Source organism: Protopterus annectens, chromosome 13.part0, assembly GCF_019279795.1.
Source record: "Protopterus annectens isolate FY-2018-M chromosome 13.part0, PAN1.0, whole genome shotgun sequence".
Classification (NCBI taxonomy): domain Eukaryota; kingdom Metazoa; phylum Chordata; order Ceratodontiformes; family Protopteridae; genus Protopterus; species Protopterus annectens.
Window position 1 is genome coordinate 1,210,126,079 of NC_056747.1, and position 17,669 is coordinate 1,210,143,747.

Consider the following 17,669-nt stretch of genomic DNA (forward strand, 5'->3'; position numbering starts at 1 on the left):
CTTGGCTGGAGCAGGGGGCAAAGAATCAGGAGATAAGCTGGATTCAGAGAACACGTCATCCACAATGTCTAGCACAGGCAGAATAGCCAACGGCCTGTGTTGAGGCAATAAAAGGAAATCCCTGAGCCTTTTCTTGGATTCTGAGTAATCCTGACTTTCCCAATGGAAATGCTCCCTCATGGTATGTAAAGTTTCCCCAAAAGAATAATCCTCAGGAGGAGAGGCTGAAGGGATAGATTCTTCAGCATCAGAGTCCTCATAGGGGGGTAGAGAGTATCCCTGGTCTGAAGAGGAATCAGAGGAAATGGAAACCTGATCAGAAGAATCATAGTCTGTATCCTGCCTAGGCCTTTTCTCAGGAGGGGGATGGGAACCCCTGATTAGAGTAATGAGGTCTTCAGCCATTTTAAGCATCTGTTTCTTACACATGGAGGACTGTCCAGAAGAATGCTGTACTTGTTTCTTTGTCTTTAATGGTACCTTTGTCTTGGCTGTTGTTTTAATGGTAAATTGTGAAAGTCTGAAAACACCCTCAGAAGCCGATGCCTGCTCAGCGGCTCTGGACCCATCTGAGGGATTAGTTCCCGTAGGCCCAATACCTTGAGTTTCCAGAGGCCTAGTTGTCTCCACGTGGGAGTCGGAAGCGGCCTGTGGCTCTGAGGTAGCGGGTGTCAGGGGCTGCGAAAGCACCTCAATGAGAACCGGCGAACCGGCAACTGGCCTAGAAGAGGTTTCTTCGTCAGTTTTGGACCTTGGATGTCTGTCTTTATCCTTGTCTTTGCGTTTTTTCGGTATTGAGGTCGTCGGTTGATCCGACGGCATGGTATAATTGAACCTTCGGCCAAAGTAGTGCAAAGCAAAATCAAAATGTCTTTTTATAGTGCGTTTGTTAAATCTAGCACAAAACCGACAACTAGCGACGTCGTGATCAGGGCCAAGGCATGGAATACAGTAAGAGTGGAAGTCCTTATGAGGTATTTGCTTCCCACAAGAAATACAATTATTATCTTTTTCTGACATCGGTCTGAGGCAAGAAAAAAGTTTCTCCAATGGGGTACTTAGCTTTATTGAAGACTTCGGATCTGAAATTCGACTTCGAAAATCTCAGGAGTCGGCTGACCGGCACTTGCAAACTGCTTCTGCTTCAGGAACCGCGCAGCAAGAAAGACTGAAGAAAATGGCGTTAGATGCATCTTATATACCCCTGGCGCACTGACGTCAGGGAAGAAGTGACAGCAACCAACGCTGGACCAAGACTTTGGAACTCTGGCCGACTGCGGGACCGCCTGATGGCAGGATAACCCAAGTGTAATAACTGCAGCAGTGTAACACGATGAACATCTTCCTGTTTCAGTTACAAGTATCCTATCTTCTTCTCCTTCCCTTGAACAACATTCACAGGTAAAACAGTTTCACTGCATTTTATCAGTGCACTTACAATCTGCCATTCACTCTTCATGTTTTCAACATATATTTCATCTACATCAATGGAGGAAATTACAGAAAAGCCATTCAACTCGTCTTCATTAATTACTTTTCAATACTGAATTTTGCATACCTCCATCACTGATTTCGGTCACAATCATCCCTTCTGTTTGCTTAAACAAAACATGTCCTTCCTCCAGTTTCTTATTTTTTCACTCTAATTCTGTCTATTTCAGCAGCCCTTCAGTGCCATCTTTGGACCAAAAAATAACAGGGGAAGTTCCCACTGTTTTCCTCAAATTTTCCCTAAAAAGAGCCTACTAACCTAGTAGGGCTAACACAGTCAACAAAGTGAAAATAAATTAAACTTGTTTTTGTCAGCAGAGCATGAAAGTCCGCAAAGTATAAGTAAGTAAGGAAATAAACAAACTCCATGGTGTCAGCAGAGCATGGGAGACCATTGTTCCTCCCCCTGGAGAAAAGACCACAGGCCACTCCCCCTACCCGGACTAATTTTGCCAGTGCTCCAGGATCATTTCCAAAACTGGACTGACACCAACATGTCTGCATACCTTGCATTTGTGCCATTAGCTGACTAGGTTAACTATGCAAGACCCACTGGTTAAATAACATACTGAGGCTTACAAGATGTACACATCTGCACTGTAGACTCAAGACTCCTGTAATAGTACTGTGATCACAGCTAATCATCACATGGCATTTCTGGTAAGCAGGCTAACAACAAGCATTAGCTGTGAGACAAAGCACCTATTTTGTATTTGTTTAGAGTTAGCTACGTGTGCGTAGCAGAATATGTTATAAAACTTTTTTTTGTACTATCAATATAATCTACACATAAATAAAATCTAATCTGCAGGTTAACATCTCATTTGCATTTCTGAACATTCTAGCACAGCAAAATATACGAATACAAAAATGCCTGTATTTCATAAGATATATTGTATCTTCTGTTTAGTGCAATTTACTACAAAAAAGACCTGTATCATGCAGAGATCATCTATTTTTGAAATATAGTCTTAAAGTTAAAGGACATTCTTTCAAAAAGTGTTGCTAAGGACATTCTGTTCTTATGTCACAAGCAAAAAGCAATACGAGAACATTTTTTTTTCTCAAGAAAGAAGTGGCAGATATACAACGACCCTGAGACCACTTATTCAAAACTACTGACCGAATTCGAGGAATAAATACCCCTAAGAATGCAAATGTCCATGAACAAATACATAGAGAACCCAGACAAAAAGATCCTAACAAAACATAAAAAATGTGAATTGCATTACGTAGACCTGCATGTAGTGCTCGTTTGAGTTATGTTTATATATTTACTTGTACCTATTAACCAGGAAAGTCCTGCTGCACACAATCCATTTTCAGAAGAGACACACAAGAATTGGATTATATACTTAGGTGATTATTTACAAGACGAGTAAATGATTACTTTCACTGAATCGTTTTCATACGTAGATGGGCATCCACAGGTACCTATTTGCAGATCAATGGTGTAAAAAAGATCATCAGCTGAATTCCTGACAGATGAGCTGACTTTCACAGGGTGATTTCCATGGTACAGACCTAAGCTGAAATATTCATATTAAAGAAGGGCATTCAGAATTATGTGAAGCTGTTTGTAGACGTCCAAAAGGAGTCAGTATTCAGGCCAGACAGAGTCTCATGCAACATAGACAGACTTTGCAGGCGTGTTTATATATGTGATTAGGTCTGCTGTCTATGCATTATAGAAGATGGGGACAGTACTGTAGTAATTATAGATAATACTTGCAAGGGTGATGGAGAAGGAAGTGTGTTGTATCGGACTTTACATAGACCAGTTCAAGTGCCTAACAGAGGGAGGAGGGTAGAAATGTTAAGGTGTTAAGAATTAGTAAAATTTAGTACAAAAGTTGTGTCGACTCTGACAACAAGGCTTATAGATCAGGCAGCGCAGTAGTCATGTACATATAAGGCATAGGCGATTTTACAGTTACTTTGCTATTTTGAAGGCATGCTTATCTGTGACTAGTTAGCTCAGAATGGCTCATCATGCAAGGAAAGACCTAGCAAGCCACTTTAATAACATAGGAATCCGTGTGCACAGTGTAACCAAAGCTTAACATGCTACACTCTTCTTTAACACCCCCCTTCAGACCCAGTCCACTGCCCCCACCCATTACCATTAATAAGTGTTTCAAGACTATCAAACCCCACTGCCATGCTGGCTCCCACTTATGTTAGCCAAAATGCACTTACACATGCAACACTTTTATAGCCACCTCCAGTCACTATATCATCAACACCTTACTAATTAAAGTTCTTTCCTACCCTCATGGATGTCCTCAGTTATCACTCATTTACCAAAAGTACAAAAAACCTACCGTCCCTGACCAATTTACACCCTCAATCAATTCTATCAGTGTGACCCAAAGTACTGAAAAAGGCCACATCCAGTCAGCTAACTAACTCAGCTGATGCACTTTTATGTGTACAAATCACCACTATTTTCACAAAATGCCAAAGAAGATCACTGCTTTCATTTGCATACAGCGCATCCGCACACATCAAAATGTGACCAAAACAACCTCACCAGGAAGAATTATTTGCTCCAGAACTTCCTAGCCTTTCTCATCACTGTGGAACATCCTATCAGTAATTATCACCTCAGAACAGACACTATGTTCCTAGCAAAAACATGTGATTCGGTATCTCACTTAGGACTTACAGACTACAATGTCAGACTGTCCTCACAATTCCAGTTGCACATTAATAAATGACATTCGTGCAGTCTTTGCATTGTCCTCTCTCTCTCTCACACATACCCTTTTCTGCAGATGTCCCTTGTTGCTTCATAATGGGGCCCTTAGTATTTTCCAGTTTAAAAGCAATACATCCAATGCAGTGACTGTTAAAAACATCAGCAGTAAATCATCCTGTATTCTGAAATATCGCCATACATGGCTAGCACTCCTCTCACTTCCAAAATCAAATTCATTATTTTAGCTACTCACAAAAATGTTGGCAGGCCACATCAGCAACTTTAGTATCACCTGCCTTACAGGCAACATTGCTGAAAAAGTCCAAGCCCAGACTTACGGCAAGATGCAGCCCTCTCCTTCAAAACAAATGTCAAAAGGGCAACCTCGAAATTTCAAGGTCATATGAAAGCACCAAATCAATTACAATATGTACTTCCAAAAACACTAAAAATACTAAGTCAATCCACCCTCACTCCCAGCTTTAGCCTATGTTCTCCTTATAATATGTAAGGACAACTAACAATTCAGATCTCCAGGTATGTCCAAACCGAGTCTGTCTCTGTGTCTGCAAAGTATCCACAACATAACACTGAGGTATTTATCTAAGTAAATAACAGATCCTACTTATTAAATTTTAACAACACTATACAGTAGCTATCACTCCAAACAAACTTTTCTACCACTGTGTCTGTGACTAACATCTAGATTTATCCCAAGAACACAGTCAAGACCAACTGTGATCTTATATAAGCCATTATGCTTACACATACCCTTGTGTAAAAATTAGTTCTATAAATATGGTAAAATCAGAAATCATTGATTGCAATAAAACAAAAAATTCAAAAACAGCAATTCTGCAGGGAAGCACTTCATGTGTAAGGTTGTGTCCTTCACCCCATATGGTTTAATATATTAATCCCAAGGCTGCACAATATTGATGGTAAGAAGAGACTTCCTTACCCCAATTTGACATGATTTTACTCTACTTATTGGGCAGTTTTCAACACAATGTGAGAATCATTGAAAAAACAGATTATTCCTGTTTCATTAAAACATTACTTGAAAAAGCAGAGTACTCCTGGCCACTCTATGCTATCCATCCTCCAGCACTACCTAGCTTTTACCTCAGATGCCTTTTCCATGGCTGAACACATACCCTGGAGCTCCATGTCACTAATTACCACGTCAAAATCAACACTATAGCCCTTTAAATCCTGTTTTAAACACCATTTACTTACACTAGCTCCATATAAATGTTTTGGCTCTTCTTAACAAGCTTTCATTTCCAGCTGTCTAACACATTTGCATTAGCATTATGCCATAACATAATACTGTAATCTGAAGACACTTAAGTCTAAAAGATTAAAATTTGTCAGCCACTATAATTACTTAACATCATGTGTGGCACCGCCCTACTATGGCTGACATTTACTGCATTATATTCCATCATGTGCTTCTGTCAACATACATACATACACAGTGCAGCATGAATCTAAGGGAGCACTAGGCCTTTATGGTTAAGACAGGCAGGCAAAAAGGAGTAAGACAGGAAGGTAAAACTACAAGACGGCTGGTTTCAGGTCCACCATCTAGCTAACAGTTAGACTTCCTGTCCTCTTGAGTAAAGGGAAGATGCCAGAAAGTGTATGTGGGTAGTAATAAGGCAAGTTGAATAGTGTTAAATGGTATCTTTAACTTATTCCCTCCAGTGGAGCTCCGGAAGTTTCTACTGGAACTTCTAATGGGCAGAGCCTAAGCTTTTTGATAGAATCACATTATAAACTCATATTTCAAACAAATTTTCATATCTCTGGAACCATGGGATTACAAGAGAAGTATAAATAGTAAACTCTTCAGCACAAACTATTTTATAGTGGTTGTGTTCTTTAGGTTTTAGATCTTAAACTGGATTTTATAAGCCTTGGTAAACACAGTATAACAGTAACTATTACATTTCTAATATTTTGTAAACAATTTACAATATCTCAGTAAACACTCAAGTTAAACACATACTGTCTTCAGCATTTTGTTCATCCAGCTGAGAGCTTTTATATGAGGCAATTCTGTCTGTGCTACTTGGCTGTTGAGATACTTAGTAAAACATGAAATTTATGACAATATAAATAAATATTATATAAACAACAAAAAATCTCTTTACCTGCTCAAGACAGAGGTCAGGTATCAATACAGTTATGTTTGCCATTGTGTAAGTTGTACAATTAAATCTTTTAATACTTTCTACACAGCATGGTTTTGGAACTATTAATGCAAATATGAGCAAGCAATATTTGACGCATAGAAACATCAGGAGGATGTAACTGCAGAAACACCTGGAGACATCACTTGGCTATAATGAGCTAAGGACAGAGTCCAGAAAGATATCCTTTAAGCAAAGATGGATGAGGAATGGTATCCTGTTTCGTAAGACATATTGAAAAAAATGTTTTTTTTTTTTTTTAACTGCAGGAAATCTCTGTAGGAATGAATAACAAAACTGGAAGTTTTATCATAGGTTCAAGTTACTAGGCTAATGGCCCTAGGGCCCTTACAAGCCGAGCCAAGTTCTGCCCTTATTTCCACGATCAGCATCTAATTGCCCCTGTCTAAGAAGGACACAGGTGGAACCCCCAGGGTGAATTTACAGTTACCCATCCACTCGTCCAGATTGCATTTGAAGAGGGCCAATGAGCTGCTCTGTTTGACATGAAGTGGGAGTCTATTCCAAAGGTGTGGTAACCTCTGGGAGGCAAAACTTATGTTTTACTTTAGATTGTGGAAAGTCTACGGTGCAGAATTTTTTTTTTTCCATTTTATCATTTCTTTATGTTTATTAGCAAGAAATTGAACATTTAATTTTATCTGTAAATAAACCTGTTTAAACTGAACAGATACTAAGGACTGTTTCTTTTGAAGATTGCAGTGTACTATGTTGGTGGATAATGAAGGACAATAATCAGTTTACTCTATAAATTTATTAGCTGTAAGCTACCTAACAGTGCTCCACCTGAACTGTTTTTCCTCACCTGCTACTCTTTAAGGAATTTGTCTACTCTTAAATGTTTTGAGAAACTGTTTGAGAAGCTTCCTGTGGGCTGAGTTAACAAAATTGTTGACTGTTAAAAATCATGTGCCATGCAGGAATCTGCAATGTTCAAACTGGTTCTTGTGGCAGAAGAAAAATTGTTATATTATGAGGAAAAGGAAAAAACCCTTGTGTACACACACATGGGTTTGTTCTGGACAAAACTCTTCATGGCAGTACAACTGGGTTATCTTGTGACTGTTTTCTGTTGGTGAAACCAAGACCTGTGTATACTGAACAACAGCTACCGAATCTCATGTAAAATAGGGAGGCTACTTGAGGCTTTGGTGGGTTGTAACAAAGCTCTTCAGGAAAGCAGTGCCACCAGCGATCAACACCAGCTTATCGCACAACAACAGGATTCCACCCTCATGAATTATCGTCCCACTTCACTAGGAATTCCAAATGCCAGTGATTCTTTAAAGAAACTAAAAAAGGAAGATGATGAGGAGGCCTACATGGTAGCCTTTTTAAGGCATGTGGTTCAAAAAAAAAAAAAAAGATGATGAAAGGACTGGAATTCTGGCATCTCATTTAACAGAGAATTCTCTAAGGCACAGATGTACCTAAAAGACTGACACTCATGACCACACAAAACTGAAAAGACAGACTTTGGCTTCACAACTGGGCAATAAATATGGACAGATGGGTAGGGACACATATCTGACTTAACTATTACTTTAAAACTGTGGCTAGAACCTCATGCATACAATGTAACATTTTAAAAATATTGACTGTAGATTCAATGGCACACTCTTAATAACGTAAGAAAGTGGGTATTCCAGAGTGTTCCTACATCTTTTGAACAACTTGAAGTTTTAATGGAATTTCTGTTGCTAACTGAAATTGCAAACCCTATATTAAGTTCCATGCACCAAGGCATAACAACAAGCCTTTACCAAAGTATGTTGTTTTGCCTGCAACAAGAAAACAATTGTCACTATCTGATATATTAAGTGTTCTAGAAAAATAGCATATAACTGAGAACTTCATTGCAGCAATAAAATTATGTTTAAATGAGCTGACATTACTAGCCAACAAGTAGCATCTAAAAGTAGAGGTATAACTTGAGTGAGCAGAAGATGCAGCTAAAGGGTACGATTGGCATATGGTGATCAGTTGGTAGTGCAGCACTGAGATTCATTTCCATGCTGGAATTTATGAAAGCCAGTTTAGAAATCATAGGATGATAGGAGGTTACTAGGCTATTGGCCCCGAGGCCCTTATAAGCCTAGCCAAGAGTTTAGCCTATGTTTAGACAAGTCAGCACCCAAAGCCCCTGTTACAGTTGCTCATTGGCAGCGACACAGGTGGAATCCTAGGGGTGTATTTTCTGTTTTCCAACCAGTTATCCAGGTTACGCTTAAAATGGGATAATGAGGTACTCTGTTTGACATGGAGAAGGAGTCTATTCCACAGATGGGAAGCCTCTGGGATACAAATCTGTCTTGCCAATGAGTCCTATTGATATCACTGACCAGGTTCTGGTCGCATGTATGGGTTGCTTGAGTGGAGCTTGACTTGTGGATATGCAGCAGTCCCATCAAGGCGGGGTCCGAGATTGCTTTGTATGCCAGACAGAGGTCACCTATGAGGAGTCCGTATGAAACTGAGTAGAGGGACAGGACATTTAGCCTATCTGTGTAGGGTAGATGTTTGAGACCCTGGATTCTCCCAGTGAGGAACCTCTGTGGTTTCTCCAGCTGCTGCATGTGCTGTGCAAGGTACATGTCAAAAGGGGCGTTGTACTCAACAATTAGCCTTATAAGGAAGAATACAGGGATGTTATGACCTCTTTGTCCCTGGATGAGATACCTTTACTTATGAGGTGGGCCATGTAGAAAGCTTTCCATACAATGGAAGCAACATAGTGGTCAAAAGTCAGGCTGCTATCAATCTGGGTGCCCAAATCCCTCACTACTGATTGTGTACTTAGGACGTTGTCATTAATGTGATAATATGTGAGGATGTCACTCTCTCCAAAGGGAATGATGATGCATTTTTGGCATTCAGCTTGAGGCCATATTTCTGGCAACAATCATTTGTTTATGTGAGACCCTCTTGGAGGACGTTCACATCACTTGGGGAATTGATGACTGGACCCAGCTTGCAGTCATCTGCAAATCTGGTCAGCCATAGCCCACTGGTTTTGGCCTGCACCTCAGAAAAGTATATCCTGAATAATAGAGGCCCCCAAGATCAATCCCTGGGGGAGGCCGCTTGTTACGGGTCTACTGCTTGAGGTGACTTCCTCTATTTTGATTAGGTGGGTTTTATCAATGAGCCAGTTTGCTACCCATCTGGTAACATATGGATTGATGCCTAGTTGAGAGAGTTTATCTACTATGCCTGAGTGGGGAATAATGTCAAAGGCTTTGGCCAGGTCAAGGTAGGCAGTGTGTGCCGTCTTCCCCTCGTCCATGGCTTTGGTGACTGTCTCAAAGAAGTCGACCAGATTTAACAGACATTACCTCCCCTTGACAAAGCCAAACTGTGCAGGGTCAAGTGTTTGGAGGTTGCAAATGTCCCTGTTAATGAGGTCCATGATAATCTGTTCCATGGCCTTGCAGATCAGGCTAGTTAGGCTGATGAGTCTATAATTTCCTGGATCGGTGCGCGCTCCACCTTTGTGTAAAGGGATGACAGTGGCTGTCCTCCACTCAGCTGGGACAAAGCTGGTACTTAGGCTTTGGTTGAATAGGGTGCCTAATGGTGCTACAAGTTCATGCCTGAGTTCATGCAGGATGCAGCCTGGGATGTTATCGGGTCCCATGGTGGCTGTATTTTTTGCCTTTGAGAGGGCAGTGATGACCTGCTCCTAGAGATAAGGGGTGAGTGGCAGGTACTGAGGATGTCCTGATTTACTGTTGGTGGGACAGAGGGGAGAAGTTTTTGTTGAATCTGTCAGCCAGTAGATTGGCTATATCTACATCACTTGTGTATGCAGTGTCCTTGACCACCAGTTCCAAACAGATCTGGGTGCTTCCTTTGAGATTGCAGACATATGTGAAGAAGGCCTTATGATTGTCTGTAGTAGATTTGGCCAATTTGGACTTTAAATTGGGTTTAGAAGACTTCACTAGTGCTCTTATTTGCTTGTTCAGGCTAAGGAAATATTGCTTCCAATTGGGTACCTGCTCTTTCTTGGTCCTGGACAGCAATTTTTTCCTTTTGTTATATAGTTTATTTTATTGTAGATGTCCACCAGGCAGGTTTACTCTTCCTTGCAGAGGATGATTTTGTCCTCTCAGTTATTCCTGATTCCATGCATCTATATAAATGCTCGTATAGTACATTGGTGTAGATTTGGACATTAGTGCCAGTTCCTACAGTGGAGGAGGGGACTGTCTATACCATCCTTCAGGAGGATGTAATCAGCTTTGGAGAAGTTTTTTTGTTTGACCCTAACTAGAGGGGGGTCAGGGGAGATGGTGACTTTGAAAGTGACTGCTTTATGGTCGGCTCTTACCAGGGAGGATGATACCATAGGGATGCTGCAGTGGGTACTCATGTTGGTTCGTACTAAGTCCAATATATTATCACTTCTTGTGGGGGTATAAACTAGCTGTTCCAAGGCATTTGCATTGATAACATCGAGGAATCTCTGGGCATTTGTGTTCTTGCATGAGTAGTTTTTCCAGTCTAGGGTTGTTTAATTAAAGTCTCCCAGGATCAGGGTAAAGGGTTGAATCTTGATAGATTTGAAGAGGTCCAGATAGGTAGAGCAGGCATCGTGAGTCAAATATGGGGCCTGTAGCTTGCTGTAATTTGAATAGGGGTCTTGTCAATGGTTAACTGCACCTGGAGTGTCTCCTATGCATCATACTGTTTGACCAGCCTGGAGGTGTGTGTGTGTCTTTAATCTATATTGAAACTCCACCTCATTTGGCTTTGCTGCCAACATTTGGGGGTCTGAATGTATGATAGGATGAGTAACCAGGTAAGGTCGGGGTGCTGTCCGCAGCTTTGAACCAAGTTTCTGCGACTGCACAAATGTCAACATCTTCCAGGGTTAAGAATGCTTGCAATGAGTGCAGTTTCATGTTTAGACTCCTAGCATTTTTATTTCTATGTATTTATTTATTTATTTGCATTTGTTAACCGGAAGTGTCTGACTGGATGTAGGTCCATTTTCAGCGGAGGCCCGGGGAGAAAAACTCCACAGTTAAAATATACAGACAGTAGCTACATTGGATTTACACAGCGATTAACAATTTGATTAACATAGCAAATAACAATTACAAACATGGTTACAGATGAAGAACATAGTACATCAGTAGACAACTAGAATCTTTATCTGCGAAGTACATAACAGACATTAACAATTGTTACAATAAGAATTTCCTGCTGTATAATAAGTAGTAGGCTTATGAGCATCCAAGCTTGCTATAGTCAAGATAGTTAGTGGGGTGGAAAGAAAGGTAGTGGTTGGATGGGGTGGGTGATATTAGAGTGGGAGTTGCAAGGGCATAGCCAGCATGTTTTTAGGTGCGCTTTTAGTAAAGTTTTGAAGTGGGTGCATGATGGTATGGAGGTAATTGTGGGTGGGAGGGAATTCCATAATTTGGCTATGGCACAAGAGAATAGTGCTTCACCAGCAGAGGTACTGGCTTTAGTGATCTGCAAGTGATTTTTTGTTGGTGGATCTTAGTAGTCTGGTGGTGCGATAGGGTTGGAGTAGATTCTGGAGGGATGGAACATTTAGTGGATGGTTTACTAGTTTGTGGGTGAGTGTGAGTTGATACCATTGAAGGAGGTGAGGGAGTTCAAGCCAGCCCAGTTCAGCAAGTGAGAGATAGTGGTGACTACGGTAGGATGCCCCTGTGGTGAATTTGGCAATTTTGTTGTAGCAGGTCTCTAGCTTGTTTAGATCGCACTACCTTAGGTTGGTATACATTGGAGAGGAATAAAGTAGGGTGGAGATAAGGTGGGAATTTGCTACTGAAATCTTTGCTGCTTTGGTGAGAAGCTGCTTATTTCTGTATAACGTTCCTAGTTTTTTGTGGATTTTTTTTATGGTCATGGATATGTGAATGTCAAATTTTAGTTTATTGTCTATTTCCACTCCTAGCAATTTGGTGTGTTCTGTTGGGTGTATATTGGTGTATTTTGCTGTGTTGTTAAAGTGAGAGTTGTTTTGAGTATGTTTGGTGGGTTGGAAGATGACTAGTTTAGTTTTGTTTGGGTTGAGTATTAATTGGGCATCGGATAACCAAGTTTCAACAGAGGAAACGGCTTCCTGTGTGACTTTTTGCAGTTTGGGTAGGGACTGGGCTGAGCAGATGATGGTTGAGTCATCTGCATATTGTATGAGTGTGCCATGTTTGGTGGCAGAGGCTAGATTATTGGTGAAAATAGAGAAGAGTAGGGGTCCAAGGATGGATCCTTGGGGAACCCCTATAGAAACAGTTAGTTGGGGAGATATGTCATTCTGCCATACAATGGATTGTTGGCGGTCAGACAGGTAACTCTGCTTTACCAGAAAGGCTCATCCAGACTCTGCTACACTTTGCTGTGAAGGAAAGGTTAGTTTGCTGTTATTTTTTGTATTTCTGTATTGCCTTTCTATATTTTGAATACTGTAGTTTGTTTTCTTTACCTTGTGTTTTGCTTGCATTCTGTTTTAACAGCATATTAAAACTTCAAAAGAGACCACAGCTCTCTCTGTTCTGAGTCAGGCAGAATTTTTTCCCTCCCTCCCACCCATTTAAGTTGTCTTGTTAAATGCCACTGTCTTTCTAGTTGCCCGCCTCTTATGTTAATCTGACCATATATCTCATTTCTCTCTACTTTCACTGGCTTATGTGAGTAATCACAAAACCATCACTTTTGAAATCCCCCCCTTCAATTATTTAAATTTATTGGCCATCCTACAGTATTTCATAGTACCAAAATACAAAAGTAACCACCCCTTTCAGTCCATCTTGCTGTTTTAAAAATAGTAACTCTCCACTAAACCTTAAATTTTTAAACAGGTAAAACTCAAGTTACCTACTTTCATATCTAACTTCTCTAGTGCACACTGCAGAGTGCATTCTTTTCAATCTTACCTTTAAGCATCCCTGTTACTAGCACTTTCTCTAATACCTAAAAAGATCATCTCTACTTGACTCCAAGTAGACTTTTCTCTATCTGTTAAACCTAGCACTTGCTCCTACAGTACTTATTACCTTGATACGGCACTCTTATAGATAGCACCCCAAAAAGGCAAACCCCCATTTCTCGGTCACCCACGTCCCCCGGAATCTCTTTTAAAGTTTTTGTCTAGTCCTTCTAGCATGTCGAGGATCAGTTGCTAGTGTCCTCTCCTGCTCAGCTGGTGAACCTGGGAATATTGAGGCAATGTTACAATTGCCTCATGTACACAGACAACCCTCTCCTCCTCCCACAAAACACAAATACATGCGAGAGATGCAACTATACGGCCAAACTGGAGGCTGAGCTCTCTCAACATAGGACTGGCAAGACCAGTCAGGAGGAGAAGGTTACCACACACACTATAGACCCAGTCTCACATAGTACCATCACAACCTCAAATCATACACATAAACACACAAAGACATACTCGGCGGCTCTGATCAAAAATCTACCAAAACAGCAGAGGCCACCAAAGCAGACACCCAAACAACCACCACCTCAGAACACAACACCTGCAACACATAGACCTCACAGTCAGAGTGTCAAACAGTCACAGCCCTTAAGGCCAAACACAATGCCAGACACACTAGTCATTGGTGACTCCATAGTCAGACTAACTGACGTCCTGCTCACCAGACTGAGTAAGGAGAAGGTCACAGTAAGCTGCCTGTCGGGTGCTAGAATCCGCCACATAACGCAAGCACTCAGGTCTCTCAACAGCAGGTACAAATACGACTCAGTCATTGTCCACGCTGGTGTAAACGACCTGAGACGTACCTCCTTGGACTACATTAAAAGAGACATTGACGAGCTCTCTGATTATGTAGCCCAGGCAGGTATGACCCTGACCTTGAGCAGTATCCTACCTTCACCAAGAATGATGCCACAATACAGAGATAAGATGATCAGCTTTAACAATTGGCTTAAACTCTGGTGTCATTCAAAGGGGATCCAATGTCGGTCTGCCTGGGATGACATGCTGGACAAGCCACGCTGCTTAAGGGATGGCTTGCACCTGTCACCCTGGGATTCGGATATTGGCAAAGGCTCTTGCCACCCCATAGTGCCTTTTTAGGCAAGGCTCAAATTCTAAACCTACCACCCTAGAACACAAAAAAGGAAAAAAACTAAGGGTAATGCTGCTCAATGCCAGAAGTCTAAATCTCAAAATGCACACACTCGAGGCCCTTCTCAGTATGGAGAACATCGATGTCTGTGCAGTGACAGAAACCTGGTTCAAGGCTCCTGAGAGCACCCCAGCACTATCAGGTTTTACCTCTTATCATGCGTTCCGACCCCAAAATCCGGACAATACCAAGAAAGGAGGGGGGGGTATCCATATTCATCAAGGACACCCACACCTCAAGACTGGTGGCAACGCACGATGCATCGGAGACCATCCAGGTGCAATTAACCATAGGCAAGACTGCTCTGCAAATTGTAGCATGTTACAGGCCACCCTCACAAACTCAGAAACCTCACATGGCCTTCCTGAAAACACTAGAGGGGATAAATGTATCACCAAACACCATCATACTAGGTGACTTCAATTACCCTAATATAGACTGGGAACACTACTCAAGCCCAAACACCCTAGCCCAAAAGTTCCTGGAATTCATAAACTCAAATGCCATGGAACAACTAGTCACCATCCCCACAAGAGGAGAAAACATACTTGATCTCATCATCATGAACATGGGAGCACAATGTTCAACACCGGAAGTACACCCCTCACTGGTGAGATCAGATCACAAACTAATCTCGCTGGAGGTCCTCATCCTACCCCCACCTGAAATAAAAAAGACCACAGTAAAAAACTTCTCGAAAGCCGACTTCACACTTCTAAAGACTAGTGTGGTCTCCTTTAAGGCCCCGAGCGGCGGAAAACAGTACTCAAGCCGCTGAATCACTTACAAATGCCTTCTACCAGCACCTGCAGGACTGCATGGATAAGGCAATCCCAAGCAAAACAAAGACTCTTTGTACCAAAGGCAAGCGTCCAGTCTGGTGGACCCCAGCCATAAACAAACTCTACAACAAAAGGAGGAAGCTACTACAAGATAGAGTAAAATCCTTAAAAGGTAAGACACCCTTGATCACTATAAGTAAAAACTAAGAGCTCTCATAAAATCATCCAAAGCAAATTTTGAGAGAAAAATAGCTAAAGACTCAAAAGACAATCATAAGGCCTTCTTTAGCTATGTTAGAAACCTATGAGGAAACTCCCAGATATGCTCAGAACTAGTTCAAAATGATGTGAAGATTACTGATCCTACAGACATTGCCAACATACTGGCTGACAGGTTCAGTGCAAACTCCCCCCCCCTCCCCCCCAAAAGGAGAGATATCTATACCAAGCGATTGCAGCCCCCCAAACATCTCCAATGCCCAAGTGAGAACTGCTCTCTCCAAAGCAAAAAACACAGCATCCATGGGACCTGATGGTGTCCCCGGCTGTGTGCTCCAAGAACTCAACGAGGAATTAAACCCACAGCTAGGACAGCTGTTTAATCATAGTCTTACCTCTGGATACGTACCCAGGAGTGGCGCACTGCAACTGTGGTCCCACTTCACAAAGGCGGTGCCTCCACCGACCCTGGAAATTACCGCCCATTAGCTTGACAAGCCTTATCTGCAAAGCCATGGAGAGGATCATAATGGACCTCATAAATAAAGACATAGGAAATTTGCAGACTTTGGATCCATCCCAGTTTGGCTTTGTCAAAGGCAGATCATGCCTTCTAAACTTGGTTGACTTTTTCAAACAGTCACCAAAGCCATTGATGAGGGAAAGGCAGTCCATACAGCCTACCTCGATCTGGCGAAGGCCTTGATACAATACCCCACTCGGGTATCATTGAAAAACTCATCAGCTTAAATGTTAACCCATACATCACAAGATGGGTTGCAAACTGGCTGAGTGACAGAACCCACAGGGTCAGAGTTGCTGGCACCATGTCAGACTCAAAGCCTGTCACAAGTGGTGTACCACAGGGCTCAGTCCTGGGCCCACTCTTGTTTGGCATCTACTTTTCCGAAGTACAAGCAAACACAGGAGGGTTATGGCTGACAAAGTTTGCAGATGACTGCAAACTGGGCGCCATAGTAGAAAACACATCTGACACAGATATCCTTCAGAAGGGTCTCACAGAAACGGATAACTGGTGCCAGAGCCATGGCCTAAAGTTAAATGCCAAAAAATGCATAGTCATACCCTTCGGGAAAAACAAGGTTACCCCTAGCTACCAAATAGGTGGCAACCCACTGAGCACAGAAGAAGTTATCAGGGACCTGGGGGCCCAGGTTGATAGTAGTCTGTCATTCGACACCCATGTAGCGAAAGTAGTTAGGAAGACCTTCTACATTGCCCACCTTATCATGAAGGGATTCTCATCTAGATCAAGGGAGGTCATAGTCGCCCTATACTCATCACTCATCAGACCAATGATTGAGTACAATGCCCCATTCGGAATGTATCTGACCCGACACTTGCAGCAGCTGGAGAGGCCACAAAAGTTCCTCACCAAAAGGATAAAGGGTCTCAAACATCTGTCCTATGCTGCCCGACTGAAAGAACTCCAGCTCTATTCAGTCGCTTACCGCTTGCTCACAGATGACCTTTGCCTAACATACAAGGCCATGTCAAACCCAGATTTGATGAATATGCTTCACCTCAAAAAATCTAGATCCATCAGAGCCACAAGGGCGAGACTTAAACCTCGACACGGCTATTAATAGGATGTGCTGGAGGGATAGATTCATCACCCAAAGACTCCCTATGCTGTGGAATAAAATCCCGGTATATGTGAGGCAGAGCACCTCGCTGGCCTTGTTCAAGAGAAATCTTGACCAATGGATGGGAGATCGCAGATATACCCCAGGGATTACCTCAGTGTCACTGCTCGACAGAGGCACAGCAAAATAATGGGTATAGTTCCCCACACTAAAGGGGTGGCGTAAGCCACAAAACTATGGGCTAGGCTTGTAAATGCCCTCGGGCAGATAGCCTAGTATGAACCTATGAACCTATGAACCAGTTGGTGACTGATTGAGAGAAGGATAGGTTATTGAGGACAGAGATGAGTTGTGTGGGACCAAGTCAAATGCTTTAGATAGGTCTAGGAAAGTAGCAGAGGAGAGATAGCCATGGTTTTTACGCTGAAGCATAGTGTTAGTAAAGGAGACTAAGGCAGTGGTGGTGGTATGGTTTGGTCGGAAACCATGCTGAGTATTGGAAAGGAGGTTGTTAGTAAGGA

At 42.0% G+C, this 17,669-nt stretch overlaps 1 protein-coding gene across 1 annotated transcript in view; it reads right to left on the reverse strand.

Annotated features, from left to right (window-relative positions):
- The window catches only part of MRC2 (mannose receptor C type 2), a 1,890,380-nt gene that overhangs the window by 20,515 nt on the left and 1,852,196 nt on the right, over nt 1-17,669 (reverse strand). The gene's annotated exons all lie outside the window — the stretch shown is intronic.